Raw genomic sequence first — 19,302 nt, 5'->3', positions numbered from 1 at the left:
CGAAAACACAGGAAAGGAAATCGCGGAAAGCATGCCGTGCGCACGAGCAGCCCTCCGCATGGGGTCACCACCGCCATCGCGCGCGCCTGTGAAACGTGATACAGCTGCCGATTAGACCGCGAGCAGGTCCACATTAGCCGCTGTGTCAAAGGCGCGCGCGCGCACTAGCTCCTCGATGACCACGCCATCGAAAGACCAAACTGGCAGATTTCAAAAATTAACGCAATGAACATAAAGTATCACAGAAAGAAAGAACAGCGTCACGAGTCATGACCTTGAACCTGTGGACAAGATCCCACCGCAGAAAACCTTCGCGTGTGGGATTCAAAAATATGGATGGTCAAAGATAATAAAGTCTGACTTCCACAAACCCAATGCAACGTGTACTCCCTCCGTCCCTGAATATAAGACACGATTTCACTTGGTGTGGTCTTCAAGAACATATTTTTACCTATAATTTCTCTTATAATATATAACTTATAGGAACAAAAATTTGATCGTTAGAAAGTATTTCTAAATACAAATCTAATGTAACTATCTTTGTAATACAAACTTTTGATATAATTAGACTAATTGTTAATCCAAAATAACAAACTTTGAATTTTAAAATACGTGCATGCTTTATATTTAGGGACGGAGGGAGTAAAAAAGAATGAAGTGAGTATGTGTCTCTCTTGCTCTCTTTCACTTGCTTTCACTTTCATGTACATGAGATCTTTTTTTCACGAACAGATTGTACCCGCATTTCATTCAGACGAACTGAATAGTTTTACAAGGCGTTGTTAGCCCTGCTAGCCCATGTCGATCGCGACGCGAGTGGCACACGACCACGGTAGCGAGACTAACAACCGTTCATATGGCTAAATAGATATTATATGGTGATCGATGTTGTGACAATTCCTGCAGCTGCAGCGTTTGGCAGCAACGCCAACACACTAGCTAAGCTCGTACATGATGTAAAAACTGTATCAAAAAAGTTATGATAAAAAATTGTGCTACTAAGTTCTTCTGGTCTGCAAAATATTACATTGTCAAAGTTGAAAATACAAGTTGTGGTAATAACTTAAACCTATTATGCATAAAAGTTATATGTATAACTTAGTAACTTTTCAAAAATAGAAAGTTGCGCAAATATTTTTTTTCTTTTTTTAATAATGAAAATAGTTTTTTTTCTATAGAAAAGAAAAGTTGTGTGACTGCTCGTCGTTCGCAGGATTTGAACCAATTGAACTGCCGCGGAAGTGGAATTGGGCCTCTAGTGCTCATCGTCATGGCAGTGGTCTTGTTTTAAGTTATATGGACCAATGTTTTTTTAGATGGTAAATACTAAATAGTCGGTAATATTTGAAGTAAACAGTCATTTACATAGGTAAAATGGCTGTTTAAATGGGATGAATTAAATGGTTGGTGGATAAAAAAAGTGTATCACCGAGTAGCATTTAAACAATGTTTGAATGGACGAAATGATCGTTTAGTTTGAGAGTGTTTAGTTCAGCTGTGAGTTGTGGAAGAATGTACTGCTGCGTCAGCGGTACGAGGCCAATCGATCGAATTTGTTAGCTGTTGCTGTTAGCAAACGTCTTAATTAGATTTTCCTGGAATCAGGATGATGCGGATGGTGGCATAGCTAGACGCTCTCTATTCGGTCTGCGGACTGTGGCTGCACTTGCACAAAGACCTACGCACACAGTGGTACATTTGCATAAGACCCTGCGCTGCACATGCAACGTATGGTACCAGTACCAGACTAGCACTTTGCTCTTGGTACTTGCCAGAGAGATACACCATCGTTACTAAGCGCGTGTTCAGTTCCACCCAAAATCCTAAAGTGCTACAGTACCTATCACATTGAATGTTTGCGGTTCGTGCATGGAGCATTAAATATAGACGAAAAAAAACTAATTGCACGGTTTGGTGGGAAATTATGAGGCGAACGTTTTGAACCTAATTAGTCCATGTTTGAACACTAATTACCAAATAAAAACGAAAGTGCTATAGTAACCCAAAATTTTAACTTTCTGGAACTAAACACGCTCTAAAATGAACAAGAACAAGGGTTAGCTAGCTACCAAGCACTAGCAGCTCGTCGCAAGAGTACTCCATCCGTACCACAATAAAAGTTGTCATATGATATGTGGATGTCAAATTTTTCTTAACTTTGACTAGCTTTTGTAAAAAATACTTGCAATATTTATATATTCAAATAAGTTTATTGTAAAAGTATATTCAACGATCTATCTAGTATACTAATTATGTATTATAAATATTAATGTTTTTTATATATAATTGGTCAAAGTTGAAAAAATTGACTTCTCGGGAAGCGAGAACGACTTTTATTTTGGGACAGAGGGAGTAAAGCTTATTATGTTCTTCAAAAGTTGTTCGGCTATGTCATTCTGGTCTCTAAATTTATAAATCGTCCATTTAGATTATATTTTTAAACTTGTTTGACTATATCATTCGAGTCCCTAAACATGCAAATCGCCTGCTTAGGTCCTCAAACTTTTTCAATTGTATAATCTTAATTTGTAAATCACCCTTTAGATCCAAACATAGATTGACTGCCTAAATAGACAGTTAGCGAGTCTAGGACTCAAGATGATATGGCCAAACGAGTGTAAGAATCTAAATATGCAATTTTCAAGTTTAGGGACCGGGATGACAACAAGCTTACGAGTTTAGAGACTATGATGACACAGATAAACAAGTTTGAGAGGCCACTGTGGACTTTACTTGTTTTAGAACAACGCCAAGTTAAACGATCTAAAGGTTAATTATATAAATTTATATAAAAAAGATACTAATATTTATCACACTGAATACATATTAGGTTTGTTATCAAATATATTTTTATAATGTATCTATTTGATTGGAGCGATGAATATTAATATTATTTTCTATAAAGTTAATTAAATTTAAATTTAAGATAGTTGATGAATTTTCTATAAAGTTAATTAAATTTAAATTTAAGATAGTTGATGAAGTCGTCGGTAAACGATTGATCTGATCGATGAAACCAAACCATGCAGTGTCAGGCAGCCTCACATGCACAGCAATAGTGCACCAACCGTTGACTGCAAGGAGCGCGTACAATAATTTATTCACCCGTTCGTAAGACTAGACTAGCCCTGGCAGTCTACTCTAGTCTCTAGCTACACGCCTGCACTGCACGCTACGCCACAGAGGTCTGCCCGGTCGGCCCCTAGCCTGGCGAGAATTTTTTAACTTATTTTTTAAACTTTTTTTTAAAACTAACACTATTTAATTTTTTTTCAAATCTAACACTTTTGGTCGCGCCTATTCGCACGGCGCGGCGAAATAAAGCTATCGCGCCATGCATAGGGCGCGGCGAGGCTGCCAACGTGTCAGCGACCAGGGCCGCTGACCGGTGACGTGGCCAGCTCTGCCGCGCCACCGATCAGGGTGCGGCTGTGACGCGCCACGCATCAAGGCATGGCTGTGACGCGCCATCATTCAGGGCGCGGCAGAGCCAAATATAGGCCCGCGGCCCAGTCCCTTTGCTCCCTCTCTATTTCACTCCGCGCAGCAGAGCAGTCGCCTCCGTGCCGCCCTGCCCCCGCCGTCACTCCTCCTAGCCCGCACCGCCGCGCCATTGCCTCCCGGCTCCCCCACGGTCGGTCGCCGAATTTCTCTCCCTTGCCGTTCCCCTCCCAACCTTTCCCGAAGATCCTCCTCGGCCTTGTCAAGGTAATGAAGCTCCTCCTCGACCTCCATGGTAGATCGAATGATTTGAATGAGTAGTTAGGCTATGGAGAAAAATATGAGTTCGTTAGAACGTTTGATTGAAGGATTAGAATTAGGATTGCCAATGTTAAGGTCAATTAGTTAGTTAGAATTATGATTACCATGTATTTTGATTGTTTGAGTTTGCATCTCAACTTTTATATGTGAATAAATATATGGACACACTGTTGATGTACCAAATTTTATTTTTTACTGACCAAAGTGTAGTTTTTATATAGTTTTCATGTTTGCATCTAAGATAGAGTTTGCTCCAAAGTGTAGGTTATATTTTATTTGTTGTAATGCAAATGGTTCTCATTGACATTAATTTGTGATGTTTTAATTTTTGTTTGTTAAATTACAACCGTTTCGTTAGATGCAAGAAATGTATCGGGATGAGTTTTGGCGAAAACGGGGTCGTCCTCGAGAATTATAACCCGACGTATCTAGCAAAGATGCCCCCGTCCCTCCTGACCTTCCTGTCCCTAACTATGACTGTGGTTTTTCGGCCGACGTGTTTCAATCGAGACATCCAGACACAGCGGCATGTTGCTTCTACACATGTAGTCGTTTTAATGTAAGTAATTATTTCCACTACCTTTTTTTCTTTATTTGTGTAAGTAGGCTACTAATATTTTGTTGGAATCTTATTGTGTAGGACCAGGAGAGGTGCTTTTTCTTTTAGTGGATCGATGGTGCAGATAAGTTTGACCCTAGGTACCTCCTTTTCAACGATTAGTGTAGAGGGAGACATCCACATGAGCACTTCCAGTGGTGGGTTCCACCCCCCTAACCCCTCGCCAATGACGACTAAGGAGAAGCACCTAGCCACAGTTAGATGACTCAAGAAACCTCCTCTATGCGAATGCGAAGATCGAGTTGTGATAAACCCTGAGAATATGTTGGAGTTTGTGTCCGAACAAACACAGAGTAAGTGGAAAGTGTATCTGTTTAAATGTTTAGCTCTATATGTGTGCGTGTACTAATGTATTCTCTTGTAGTGTTATGGATTTGCGAAGTGTCATTTCAATGAGTGGCTCTACAGTCCTAAGAATCAATGGCCGGAGCCACCAAAGGCAAAAGAAAAGAAGAAAGAAATGTTATATTAAAAAACACCTCCAGTCAAGTGCGAATGTGGTGTTAAATCCAACTACGATCTAGTCCCTTCGGAGCTTGGAATATGCTATTATTGCGGCCATATGGTTGACTATGATGAGGTTGGTTATTTTTGTGGTAAACATGAAATCGTATTTTGTTTCTTTTGCTAAGACATATATGATATAATTTTTTGTTTGAACAGAGCACTAGGAAAAGCAGGTGGAAATGTTATGATGGTCAAGCTAAGTTCTTGAATGAACTAAAGGGGAGGCAAGTAATTGCACGGAAGAGGGGATATGGACCTGACTACGTCAACCTATTCGTTAAACATCACAAAAACAAGATGCGTGAGTTTGCTAGACAGCGCGGTATTCATAACTCGATCGATTTTGGGTTTGACAAATGGGGATTGAAGAGACGGAGAGCATTAGAGGAGGAGAGGGCAAGGAAGAACCATACCACAGAGGTTGTGCTAGTGAGTAATTGTAAGCCTTGTTATTTTCATTGCCTGCTTTTAAATGTAATATAATCGCGTTGCTAACTGGTTGCACTTCATATATGAAGGGATTGGATGTAGCGAGGACCATACCATAGAGGTGGCCTGTGCAAGATTTGAGGAAAAGAAGTTACATGAGCACAGAACATGAGCTGGTCGCACCGTTCAATCTCCGATTATATTGTCTGATGAGGTGGACGAGGATGAGGACGACACTGCCAGGTTGAGCGATCTCATCACTCTTACTGAGGTGGGCTTGTAGGCGGAGGAGGCTAAGGACAACACTGACAGACTGAGTGAGCTCATCGCTCTAGCAGAGGCGGGCTTGCAGGTGGAGGAGGCTGAGGACGACACTAGCAGACTGAGCGAGCTCATCGATCTAGCAGAGGCGAGCTTGTAGGCGGAGGAGGTGATGACGTGTTCTTCACTCAGGCCACAAAGGCCATAGATGAAGCGAAGGCCGCTTACTACAAGCGACAGACAGATCATGGCAATGTAGGTGAGCCTAGCCACATGAGCCAGACAAAGGAGGATGCGTTCTTGACTCAGGCCGTAGAGGCCATAGGTGAAGCGGAGGCAGCTTACTACAGGCGATAGGCAGATCAGGTCAATGCCAGTGAGCCTAGCCACAACAACGAGGTTGTGTTAGAGGACTGGTACTCAGATGACGAGTTGCTTACTCAGTATGTTTTCAGACTGAGGATTGGTACAGGTGTGCTAGTTCAATGTTTTAGATTTGGTATTTATATCATAGTAGAACTTTCTCGGTGCTGCATTGTGTTTCATTTAAACTATTTATGTATTGCACCCATGTAACAAACACTGTTTAATTTTTGTAATGAACATTGTGTTATCTCATAAAACTTTCGCCACAAAAAATAGTATTACAATGCTGCTGCTGATGCGCTCAGAAGGGAGTCTGGCCAGCGCCCGACATGGCGCAGCGGTCAAAGCGGCAGCAAAAGGAACAAGGCACTTATGTTATGTCGTCGTGTCGGTTTAACAAATAGGTCAACTGGAAGGATAAGTGCACCAGACGATCAATAGACAAGTTCAACAATACTAACTTGTACGCGTCCTAAGTTCATCGCAAGTTCGACAATACCACTGTTCGACATAAGTTCAGCAAGTCATAACTACGACACAAGTTCATCAATACATAAGTTCGACACAACTCGACATACTACATGTTCCATCAGTATATGGGTGTTCGAGTACAAGTGCATCCTAAAGAACTCCTACGACCCGGGAGTATATGGTGACCATGGACGTCGCTGCCTCTTCGGACGTGAAGGCAGCACGTTAGGGGTGAACCCAATGTCAGTACGGTCTCGCTAGCAGTACACCTAGCGGTACTACTGAGTGTAACTAGGACCCTACAATTACAATATAGGCATCGTTACTTATAATGTTTAAGTAATTGTGATGTATATGGCGAAGGGTTGTTTCAAGTACCTATGCGTAGAACGGTGTAGGAAATGGTGCATCACCAAGCTAATACATCCCAATCTCATCGTAGTCCTCCTCATCCTTGTCCTCCTCAACGTCGTGCTCCATAGGACCCTTGTCGTGATTGCCGGGAGTATGAACATAAGAGGTCCCAACAGCCGTCGTGTCAGAGGAACCTGCTCGTGTCGGCATAGTGCTCGAGCGTAAGGAACTAGACAGGTCCGGGTCATAGGGCATCTCCCATAGAGTATCCATGTAGCTGAGCTTCTGTGCCAGCTTCTTGCAGCTCCTCCTCACTTTCTGCAAAAAAAGAAAACACAGATGAATGAGTTCATGGGAACCATTTAACCAATGCCATGGCTTCGAGAATAGAATGTACATCGATGAAGACGTGTAGAATGCCATGCGGCTCCCCTCTGGTCTCATGAAGTCGCACGACTGCTTCGTTGGACAGACTTTTCAACTGTGATGCCTACATACACAAGCGAGCTAAGTTCGTATCACTACAATTCATAGGAACGCCGACATGCAGTTGTATTGAAATTCAAATTTCTTACCACGTATCTCTATAGCGGGGCTCTCCGAAGTTGTGTCTCCATCCTTGTCGCCTTATCATACGCATCAGCGATGTCATCCTCGTCTTCGTCCACATTAATTGGCTTGTTAGTGTAGGGGGCTGCATATGTGTGTGGGTACTCCTATGCAACCATTGGAGGTAGTGGTCGAAGTTGCGTTGGTCGTGCGGTGGTATCTCAGCGATCAGGACCCTTTGCCTACTGTCCCATTCGTGGATGAACAGGGCGTGCGTCACGGCCCAATTCTTCTCCTTGTACATGTTCCTTCAATTGTACCTACAAGTTTAACGTAAGTTAGTGGTTGTATGTATGCACATGACTGCTAAATTATTATGTTTTAGTTGTCGCACACATGCAACTTTCTGTTGGTTGTGTACAACAGAGGTGGGCATGACTGCAATCTTTCGAACTGCCTATACACCCTTATAGGGTAGTGCATCTTGACCACGAGAAAGAAAATTAGTGGCCCATTAAAAAGCCACTCGTCCAACTCTTCCTCAGTGCAAGGACTCAGGTACCCCTCTAGCTCGAATCTAGACCAGGGACACCAATTCACCTCAAAGTTAGGTAACTACAATTAGGTTTTTGGAATAATAAAAAAGCAACAACACCAACTAGCAGTATCAAAGAGGTCGTTACCTGGTGCTGTGTCAGGACGTCTAGCGTGTCCGAGTACTTCTTGTACCGTCGCTTTGGGTTCTCTCTAACTACCTCCGCTTCTTGCTAGACGTATAGAGCAGTCGGTCCTACGTCCATGTGATTCCATGCCTACATTGAATAGGATAGTCAGTCACAAGTGCGGCATCAAGTTTGAGAAAAATAAAAAAATCGATGCACTTACAGGTAAACTGTGAACAACGGGCCTCCGACTGGCCATCACTTCCAACACCAAACCTGTAGTAGGTGGGAACAACCTCCTAGGTTGGCACCTCCTGTACTTCGTAGGCAGACAATGTAGAGCTAATGATAGATCCATGCTAGGACTATGCTGCCCTAGTTGTACGTATATTTGGCCATGCAGCCTGAACCCGTCGGCCCGGCCTAAGGCCTGTTTTTTTGGCCCGGCCCAAGCACAGCCCGGCACGAAGGCTAGCGGGCCTGGCCTGGCCTAGCCCAGAGCAGCAGGTCATGCATGGGCCTTACCCTAGGCACATGGGCCAGCACGACACGGCCTGCTACAGAGCGCACGACCCGATGACGGCCTGCTAAGCCCCGGGCGTTAGTGTCGGGATGCTGCCCTGCTCCTGTAGCCGGCGGGCGGAGGAGGCCATGTGCCCGTGCGCCCTTCCCATCCCCCCATGCATCCCCCTAAACCTAACACCCTTCCCATCCCCCCATGCATCCCCCTCCCAGCCTCCCCAGTCCCCACACCATAGTGCTCACTCCTCCTCTCCTCTCACCTCTGCGATTTGCGATGTGCCTAGCTCCTCTCCCTTGCTCTCTCTCTTCGTTCGCCGGCCAGGTGTGGGCATGTGGCAGCCGGCACCGCGTGCTCCATCCCCGGCCACACCGCCGCCTCCACCTCCACTCCACTCCGCCTCCCCCATCCCCCCATGTTGCTGCCTCTAGAGCTCCACCAACACCACGCGATGGCGGCGGCGGCCTCCACGGCCCCCCGCGTGTCTGGCTCTGGCCACCTCCTCCGGACCCCTCGCATGGCTTCGAGCGGAGCGGCCTCCATCCCCTCCACAGCGTGAACCCCACTCCTCCTCGTCCCTCGACCACAGCGTCGGCATCGAGCATGGCAACGGCCGCCTCCTCCATGACCCCCCGTGCATCTGGCCACCTCCTCTGCGTCCCCCTACAACGGCTTCGAGTGGAGCGACCTCGATCCGGCCTTCTACGCCCTCGATCAGGCCGCTACTTCGCCGGACTCGCCTTCTCCGCCAGCTACTTCGTCGGATCCAGCATCAAGCGACCTGGGGGAAGCTCGCCGGTGGCTCGTCGCCACCTCCGCTCCTTGCCTCCCCCTCCTCTCTGTCGCATTTGTGGGCCTCGGGTCGGCCTGACCTGCTAAAAAGGGCGGGCTCATTAGGCCGGCCTGGCACGAAAACTGGCCCGACAGGCCATACCTGGGCCGTCGGCCAGGCATGATGGACTGGTGCGGCATGGCCCAGTGGCCCGATGGGCCCTTCCGTGCCGTGCCCTATCGGGCCGTGCCTAGCATGGGCCCGTGCCGTGCTGGGTCGAGCTGGCCCGTTAGCCATCTATAGTTGTATGCTCCTATATTCTCCCATGGTTGGCTCAGTATGTTGAGGAAGGCCCAGCTGATGGTGTTACTCGACGCGTCGGGGAATAGGAAGGCGCCTAAAAAGTGCCACAGCCACACCCTAGCATACCTCTCGATCTCCTGCACTGGAGCATCTGGGTGCAGCGGCGCCCCAAAGTTTTCTGTTATCCAGACCGAACTGACACCGGATGTTTTCCTAAAATTTTTGAAGGACAATTACATGAGAGCTGAGGGAATAAAAATAAACATTAAATTAGGCAAAGACAATACGCATCATAAAAGTTATGTATTAGACCCTCCATTTAAATAGCAAAATAATTTGCAGAATATGTAGATCAACGATATACTTAGACCATAACATATATTTGTGATATAAGAGACCAACCAAAGACTTGCATGTGCTGGTGTCAAAATGGTAAATGTTTGGAATGTAGAAATTCTTACTTTCCTCTCTTAGCATCCTTGTCCTCGGGTGGTCTTTTGCCCCAGAACTGCTCCACCAAATCTATCTAGTGATCGTTATCGAGGATCCCAGTCACTAGAAGACCCCCCAACCATAGACACAGAATCATCTTCACAGCCTGCATCATGATAGTCATCTCACCGCAAGGAAGGTGGAAGATGTGGGTCTCCGGGCTCCACCTATGTGTTTTTAATTCAAACAATGAGACAAATCAATGCTTTGTACTATCATAAACATGTATCAAATCATACCTATCGATAGCAGCAGTGAGAAAGTGCAGGGTCGAGGATCGGTAGCCCAGTGTTGAAGACGCGGACGATCTCAAGGAAGCCAGCATGCTGTATGTACGGCCGATATCGCCCGTCCCAGTGGTGCGGCTAGTGCATGCGTAGTCTAAGAGGTACCAAGTCCTCCTAAAGCTCCGACGGGCGCTTGGCTCGGTGGTCCTTGTCATAGTGCACCTCAAGAATGGGATACTAGTACTACGGATGGTGATCCCCCATCCTGGTTCAAATTTAAAATTTATATGTTAGAACAAACATTAAGAGTACTATAAGTTGATGGAACATTAGTGCATAAAAACAAAGTAAATGTAAAAGGAATAAACTATTATGCAAAATTAGAGAATAAGCATATAACATAATAAACATAGCTCCAAAGTTCCAATGTACTAACATAGTAGTTTTAAATAGCATAGCAAACAATTAACATTAATATAATAAAATGTATGCTATATGCACCTGCTACCCTTGCCTTCTATGCCTGCTAGCCTTGTGATCAGGTTCTTTGTAAATGGAGCAAAGATTCCTATCACGGGTCTCGTTAAAGTCTCTCCCTCCATACATGTGAAAGGTCCTTGTGTGGTTTTGGTAATTGAGTGACAACCTAGGTGGACTAATTGTATTTATGTGAGATACATAGGTGATTAGTCCACAGATATATGTGTGTGAGCAACATATGCCATGAAGGTGAAAATGGCTTGGAGATGTTGCAAAGCTCACACATGTGATGATGAAGGAGCTCATTGCACATGAGACATGACATTGAGTCATGTGATCAAGGTGGAGAAGATCAAGACAAGACTTGGCTTGATGGACCGGTTGCAAGCGTGAAGGGCAAGTTGAAGGCTTTGTAGCGATGGACCGCGTGGCGGTGAAGCTTAAGCAAGACTTGGCGCCGATGGACGAAGACAACGGTAAAAAGCAAGTGAAGTCAAGATCGATGAACCAATATGATCACGTGATGATATGAAGTGGATCATATAATTGTTGATCGTGTTGGTGCATGTGTTGCATTGACGTTGGAGGAGATGGAATGGAATGCGCAAGGCAAAGGTATAACCTAGGGCATTTCATTTCACCGGTCATAGGTGTGTAGAGAAGTTTATGACCGGGTTTAGGATAGATGGCCGTACTATCAAGAGGAGCAAACTTGTTTGCATATCGGTCATCTAGTGCCACTCGAGTGATCTAACTTTGCATCGTCGCTAGGATCGAGTGGCGTGGCAAGTTGAGTGGCTAACATCCTTTGGGAAATGTTTATGAAAAGCTAACACACATACACATGGTGGTGTACACTTAGTGGTGTTGGCACATTTACAAAGGAGATGGAGTTGGAGTTGATGTGGATCAACTTGGTGAAGAAACTCCACCGGCGCCCTACACAGAAAAGATAGGGTCTCACAGAGTGCATCTGACGCTGGCACTGGAAGTGACTGGACGCTGGCAGGGTGCGTCCGGTCAGGCTAACGCATGGTGACACTGGAGCTGGAGTGTGACCGGACATTGGGCTGCGTCCGATCATGTGCGACCGGACGCATCTGGTCAAGGTCGGTACCTTACTGTAAACGACCGGACGCTGAGGTTCAGCATCCGGTCAGTTGAAGCTGCTGCGTCCGGTCAGAAGATGACCATTAGAGTGCCATTGAACATAGGTGACACGTGGCTGTCATCGAGCGACCGGATGCTGAGGACCAGTGTCCGATCAACATGACCGAAGCGTCCGGTCGACCCGACAGTTGCCCAGTAAAAGGGGTAACGGCTAGTTTAGCCCTTGGGGCTATAAATAGAAGTGGCCTTCGGCCATGGCTGGTTCTGAGCACCTTGGGGGACTTTGTGTCCATGCTTGAGAGTGCTTAGGAGCCCTCCATCTCACACATACTTGATAGTGATCATTCGATTGTGTGAATGAGCGATTCTAGTGTGATTGCATCGTGAGGTTGCATCGAGTGGCACTAGGTGATCGAGTTGCAAGCCGGTGGTGCTTGTTACTCTTGGAGGTTGCCACCTCCTAGATGGGTTGGTGGTGGTCTCTGTGGAAGCCCGCAAGAAGCTTGTGCGACGCTCCGGAGAAGTGCTTGTGAGGGGCACTTGTGCTCGCCCCGCGGGAGTCGCGGAGAGCAACTTTAGTAAAGCGTGTCATTGAGCTACCCTCACTCAAGGGGTAGGTTCTTGTGGTGCCCAACGTACGGGCTTGGCGCGTGATGCCAATTAGCCGCCGAACCACCAAGTGAGCGATCGACACAACGGGGACTAGCGTGTTGACAAACACGTGAACCTCAGGAGAAAAATCATCGTGTCAACCTTGTTCTTCTCGTTGGTTTGCATCCCCGTTACACAATCTTGCGATTACTTTCATATACATTGAGCTTGTGTTGTTGCTTTTGTAATTGGTTAGCTTGTGTAGCTTGCTAGTTTCCTTCTTGCTTGTGTAGCATAGAAGTAGCTCCCTTGCACGGCTAATTTGGTTTGTGTAACCTTGCTAGTCACATTGCTTAGTTTGTGTAGCTAAGTAATTATGCTCTCTAATTTGGCATTGGTTGCCTTGTTATTGAGCATTGCTAGTGAGCTTAGTTGACTGTGTGCTTTTGCTTACTAGCATGTGTAGGAGCTCCCTTGTTGCTTGAAGTACTAGCGACATAGGTTTGTGTAACCTTGCTTCTAGAATTGGTTAGGTGAGCTCTAGCTAGCCCGACACCTTTGTTTCTTAATTAGTGTCTTTGGAAGGTGCTAGAAAACATAGATAGTGGGGTGTAGTCTTGGCTAGACCGATCGTCTTAATTCCGCACTTGTTTTGGTTAGCCGACGCGTTTGATTTTAGAAAAGACTATTCACCCCCTCTAGTCCACCATCTCGACCCTTTCAACATGTCTTCGTCGTACCCTCTCATAGCGTCCATGTCACCCTTGAGTTGTGTAACAGAACCGACCAATTATACGAAATTAAGTAAGAAAATCATCCACCAGAGCAGACGATTGAGCAAACTTAAGCCCGTATAACCCGGTAGTCCATGAAATCACGAAGGAATTCAAACCAACTCGTGTCCCAGCCATGATCGTAATAAGTTTAGCGGTCACCATCACATATTACATAAAAGTTTGCATCACGGATACATCAGAGTTTCAACATAGTTATTACAAAACCAGTTCAAATAAAAGTAGCGGAAGTCATTTGTTCAAACCACACACACACTCACGCGGAGTTGAAATATAGTGCCAGCGAATGATCATCTCCAACAAAAGCATCAGATGAGACGTAAGGAATGACCATGCCCATGGTCCTAAGCATCACCCATCGCAGGATACAGGCAGTTGATACAGTAGCCGTAATACATCTGCCCATCTGCAACAAGTGGGAATAAAACCCTGAGTACGAGAAGGTACTCAGCCAGACTTACCCGACATAACCGAAAATAAATGACACCAAGGATTATGAAGGGCTTTATAGTAGGGTAGCTGACTCATTTGCAAAAAGAAGCATTTTAGCATTTCAAGAACCTTTTCAAAAGTATTATTGTCAAGTTAATTGTTATTATCCTGTCGACTAGATTTGCACCTATACTAGAGTAAACATGTGATTAAGCAGATAATGATAACCAATGATCATTAAGCAACTTCCATACTGTTATATTCATTATAACTGTCCCAGTGTTCCATAACATTTACTATGATGAAGTAACTCAAGTCAAGTGCTCACTATCCAGGAGCGATGGCGATTCGAATCGATTCCTAACCAGCTGGTGATTTATTCCTTACACAAACCTCACTCACCCGCTAAAGTGAGATATTGATCACCGAGTCAACTTTCCAGGAATCTCGAGTTTGCCAGGAACCACATGTACCCGGGGGCCGACCGACTGCACTTTGGCCTTATCATCCCGCCCCCGTGTCCTACCACACCTGCTCCTGCACAGTGCGTTGCGGGCAATCTGCTCGGCCCGAAAAATCTCCCAGCTTCGCGGTCGGAAGGTACTTTATCCGGCCAGCTAAATGTAAGGCATGCGTTCAACATGACTCGAGGCCCAACAACGGTCTATCCTTAATCGACACAGACGGAAACACTACAGTCCAAAACTCTGCAAGTCTCCGTCCGGTCTCAACTTCATTTAACACTTAGTTATACCATGACTTCATAGTCATCCAAGCAGATCCAGGTAACCACCTATAGCTCGCAGGTGACAGGAAATCACCTGACTTCTACCGGTCTAAGCCAGCTAAGCATTGACTCGACTACGGATACCAGGGTAACAAGGATATAGTATAACAAAGGTAAGCAAGGTATAATGCAGCAACGGTTGCAAACAACTCCTGAACGTAATGCATCAATTAAAGTAAAGCATTTAATTGAATCCTTGCAAACCGGGAGAAAAATGCTCCGGGGCTTGCCTCTCTCGAAGGAGCTCGGACGGTGATCGGGGCACTCCGGAAGTTCCTCAACGTCCTCCTCGTCGGCTTCTGGCACTTCCTGCTGCCGCACCTCGAACTGCTCCTCTGGCTCCTTGGTTATGACGACGGGGTTCTCGGTTTGCGATCCTGTATGATGCAATGCGCATAAGTGATTATGCAAACGGTGCATCGAAGGAGATGAATGCAATGGATATGTTGAAATGCAAGGTAGTTAACATCATCCAAGAAACTATACTATAAGCACATGTCATCTACTGCATTCTCTTCTACTACTAATATGTTAAGTTAACCTATCTTATGAAATGCTTCAAAGATACACCAAAGCTTTACTAATTTCTTAATCACACTTAAAGCAACACTTGCTTAAACCCTAATTAATAATAGGTTTGAATAGCAACCTATATTTCTGATGCTCCTAAAAATCTGAGAAAATTACAGTAGCATACTACTACCCTAAACAGACTACCATAAAAATTTCATGGCATTTGGATAAGTAAACGATCCTACACAAAAATGACAAGCTATAGCATAAAAATGAGCATGAAATTACTTTGCACTATGAAAAGTGTCAAACAACAGAATTAATATTTTTCCTAGGTTCTTCATAGCCTATAATGACTGTACAAAAATTACCACATGCATGTTTTATACAAAGTTTGCTCTCTAGCAAAAATAACAAAATTCAGCCATTAAAGGCACTTGAACTACACCTCCAAAGTTTTCCACAGCACATGCATGAAACATATTTTTCCTAGGAAGTACATGACCTAAGAAGATTAACAAACTTGAAATCATATTTTTCTGCAGACTATGGATTTTTCTACATATTTTTCAAGTTATCAGCAATATCCATGATTAAATAAAATCCTACAGAAAAGTATCCCAAACATGACATGCAATAATTTTCCCAAGTAGATCTGGTGATAAGGAACCTAGCAAATTTTGTTTCAACAAATTTGGAGCAAGTTTGACCATCCAAATATTTTTCAAACCATTTTAGATTTCAAATAATAAAGAATAATGAAAATCAATTCACTTAAGCGTTACTGGGCCGGCCCGAAGGGACCCGACGGCCCACGACACAGCGCAGCCCAAGCCTGGCTCCCCCTTCGGCTCAGCGACTGATGCGCGGGACCCCCGTGTCAATGACACAAAACAGGGGAGACGGCACACGTCGGCGCGGCGATGATCGAGCTCGCCGATGGTGATCTCCCCGGCGAAACCGACGGCACCAACGTGCCCTACGTGAAGAACCACGTCTATTGGTACTCTAACCATGCTCCCTACTGACCCCTAAGCACCCCAGCCACAGAGCTTGGTGGCTCGGCCATGGCGCACGGCGGTGCGCGGCCGCGTTCTGGCCAGATGGGGCCGGCGAGGACGGTGACACCATCACCCGAGTAACAGTGCGCGACGGAGAAGACAAAACGGGAGGTAGGGAAGGAAGAGAGGAGCTGTGCCATGCTAGCCACGGTGAGCTCCAACTCCGGCGAGTTGCGGTGGCGGCGGAAACTCAATTGGGCCACTACCTTGGGTTATCCGGCTCGACGGTGAGATGGAGTAGCTAGGGGAGGTGAAGACGGAGCTGAGCGCTAACTGGAGGTGGCGATTTCGCGGCGGTGAGCGCGCTGGGCGACGGCGCTTGCTCGGCGTCGATGGAGGAGCCAGCGCGCTGTTGCTGCGAGAGAGCGCTGCGGCGAAGGAAATGAAAATGGGCGGGCGAGTTGGTCAGGCAGGCGCGCGGGGTTCTCAAGACTCGGCCAGCAGCGTCAGGAAGCCTGTGGCACGTGGCCAGCTCGAGCAGAAGGCCGGCGATGCACGGCATCCACGCGGCGGTGATCTTCTGAACCGGTCGGGCACTATAGCAGCGATTCAGAGAACGAAAGGCTGACTGACAGCGCCAAAAGACGAGACTCGATCTCCTAATCCGTTGAGTGTTAGCGAAAGAAATCAAAACGAAAGTTGTACACCTACATGCCAGCTACAAAACTCATTTAAAGATCACTGTCTAATTCGCAAAGGATAGAGAGAAAAATCATGCCAAAGTCGTGTTTAAGAAACTGAAAACTTGGAATTTATACTTAGAAATTTTTAAGTGTTGAAATCAACCCAAACTCTGACTTGTGGGACCATTTAGAGCATGTTGTGCACATTTTCATGAATTGGTCACAAAATACTTTTTGTTCCTCATATAATTTGCTACAACTTTGTTTTAGGTTGCTCAGACATGCAAACATGCTAAGTGGCACTTTTTGAACAGTCAAACCAAAAAGTCCTAGGGTCAAAACAAGTCAAACCATGATTTGAAATCTTAATCAGGCAAAATGATCAACATAAACATTGTTCCTAATGACTTTCTAAGCATAGCTAAGATGTTTAACAATATATTTAGCTATACCACACCTTGGTCATACAATAATCAAACACTAAAGGTACTGAAACGATGAAAAACACTTGAAATGGTACTCTTGTTTCAAAGTCATGTTTCCCATGTTTCAAGTGATATATGCTCATGAATATGAAATGCAAGTGCAATTAGGCAAGAATAACACCAGGGGTGTTACAGCCTTCCCCCCTTATAAAAATCTCGTCCCGAGATTTGGGTTACGAACCATTTGTTATAAAATTCTTCATAAGCTTTTTGCAGATACTCTCCTGTTTCCCAAGTTGCATCTCCCTCATCATGATGATCCCATTGTATCTTGTATGTTTTCACCACACTATTCCGAGTAGCACGTTCCTTAGTGTCTAACACTCGGACTGGTTGTTCGCGATACACCAAATCTGATTTGAGTTGGATACCTCGAGGTTCTATTCTTTCTTCCGGAACACGCAAACATTTCTTGAGGTGTGAGACATGGAAAACTGGGAAAACTGTACTCATTGTCTCAGGTAACTCTAACTTGTAGGCTACCGGACCTCTTTGCTCCAAGATCTTGTATGGTCCTACGATTCTGGTTGAGCAAATGCGATCTAACTTAGAGACCATCAATTGTATGCTAAGTTTAGCAAATGCGAATTCTGGTTGAAGGAAGTTCCTTTCCTTGGTCACATTCTGTCAGAGAATGGAGTTTCAGTCGATCCAAGTAAGGTGCAAGAAGTTATGAATTGGAAAGCACCGACCACAGTTCCTGAGATTAGAAGTTTCTTAGGACTAGCGGGTTATTATCGTCGCTTTATACCAGATTTCTCCAAGATCGCCAAACCGATGACAAGCCTCCTTCAGAAGGATCATAAGTTTGTGTGGACAGAAGAGTGTGAAGCAGCTTTCGATGTAACACCCCGGCCCAGGGCTTAACAGGATTAATAGGATACTCATACCAATAAGTTGCAACTTCTTTTCCGGAAGCCCATCTACAAATAACTCTGAGGTTAAGCGTGCTTGGCCTAGAGCGATGGGTGACCGACCGGGAAGTTCTTCCCGGGTGCACACGAGTGAGGACAAAGTGCGCAGAAAAGACATGTGTTGGTCTGTGTGGGCAGTCTATATCCTAGAGAAGCTGTCAGATGTAAGCGGGCCCGGCCTCGGAGAGGCGGGACGTTACAGAATGGTATCAGAGCCGACTCTCGCGGTTTCACGGGCGCGTGTGTCGTAGTTGCGCAGGCATGGTGCGCATAGCTGGTGTGGATCCGTCGTGGTCACACAGCATGGCACATGCGCTGGCTCTGGACACACGGACGTGGCCAAGAGATGACGCTCCTGGCTTGGGATTGATCGACGAGGACGTCGATCTCTTAAGGGGGTGAGGATGTAACACCCCGGCCCAGGGCTTAACAGGATTAATAGGATACTCATACCAATAAGTTGCAACTTCTTTTCCGGAAGCCCATCTGCAAATAACTCTGAGGTTAAGCGTGCTTGGCCTAGAGCGATGGGTGACCGACCGGGAAGTTCTTCCCGGGTGCACACGAGTGAGGATAAAGTGCGCAGAAAAGACATGTGTTGGTCTGTGAGGGCAGTCTATATCCTAGAGAAGCTGTCAGATGTAAGCGGGCCCGGCCTCGGAGAGGCGGGACGTTACAAGTTGCTTCTTCTTCCTCCTACCATTGCCTACCTTCATTAGATCCGGATGCAGCACGTAGTCATAACCATGATAAGGTGGCCACTATGTCGGGTCAAGGTATGGCTCGAAGCTCCTCTCCCAAATACTAATGGTGTTCGAACGGAGATACAAGGGTGGCATATATGGCAGATCCTCATAGTTATACCCACGAACCCTGTAGGCCGTGATCATATGAGAGCAAGGGGCATGCATGATCTGAGGGACATTGCAACTGCACTCTACTTTTTCAAGATCAACTCGGTAGTTTCGTCCACCATAACGTTCGCCACCCAAGCTTGTGCCTCCCTTGCCCCGTAAACTAAAGATATGGCAGCGGGGTCCATATGGTTCGGCGGTGTGCTGCTTGGCCAATTCCTCGGCCTCCTTCAAATGTTCTACTCTAGCCTTTCCAAAACGCCCCTGCCCACCTATTGACAAAATATTCGTTGCACTTATTGAAACATCCTCAATTTTCCGCGAAGGGAAAATCCACAGAATGAATTATAATATGATGAAACCA

The sequence above is a fragment of the Miscanthus floridulus genome, chromosome 1 (genome assembly GCF_019320115.1).
Source record: "Miscanthus floridulus cultivar M001 chromosome 1, ASM1932011v1, whole genome shotgun sequence".
NCBI classification, from domain to species: Eukaryota; Viridiplantae; Streptophyta; class Magnoliopsida; order Poales; family Poaceae; genus Miscanthus; species Miscanthus floridulus.
Note: the sequence above shows the minus strand (reverse complement) of the source record.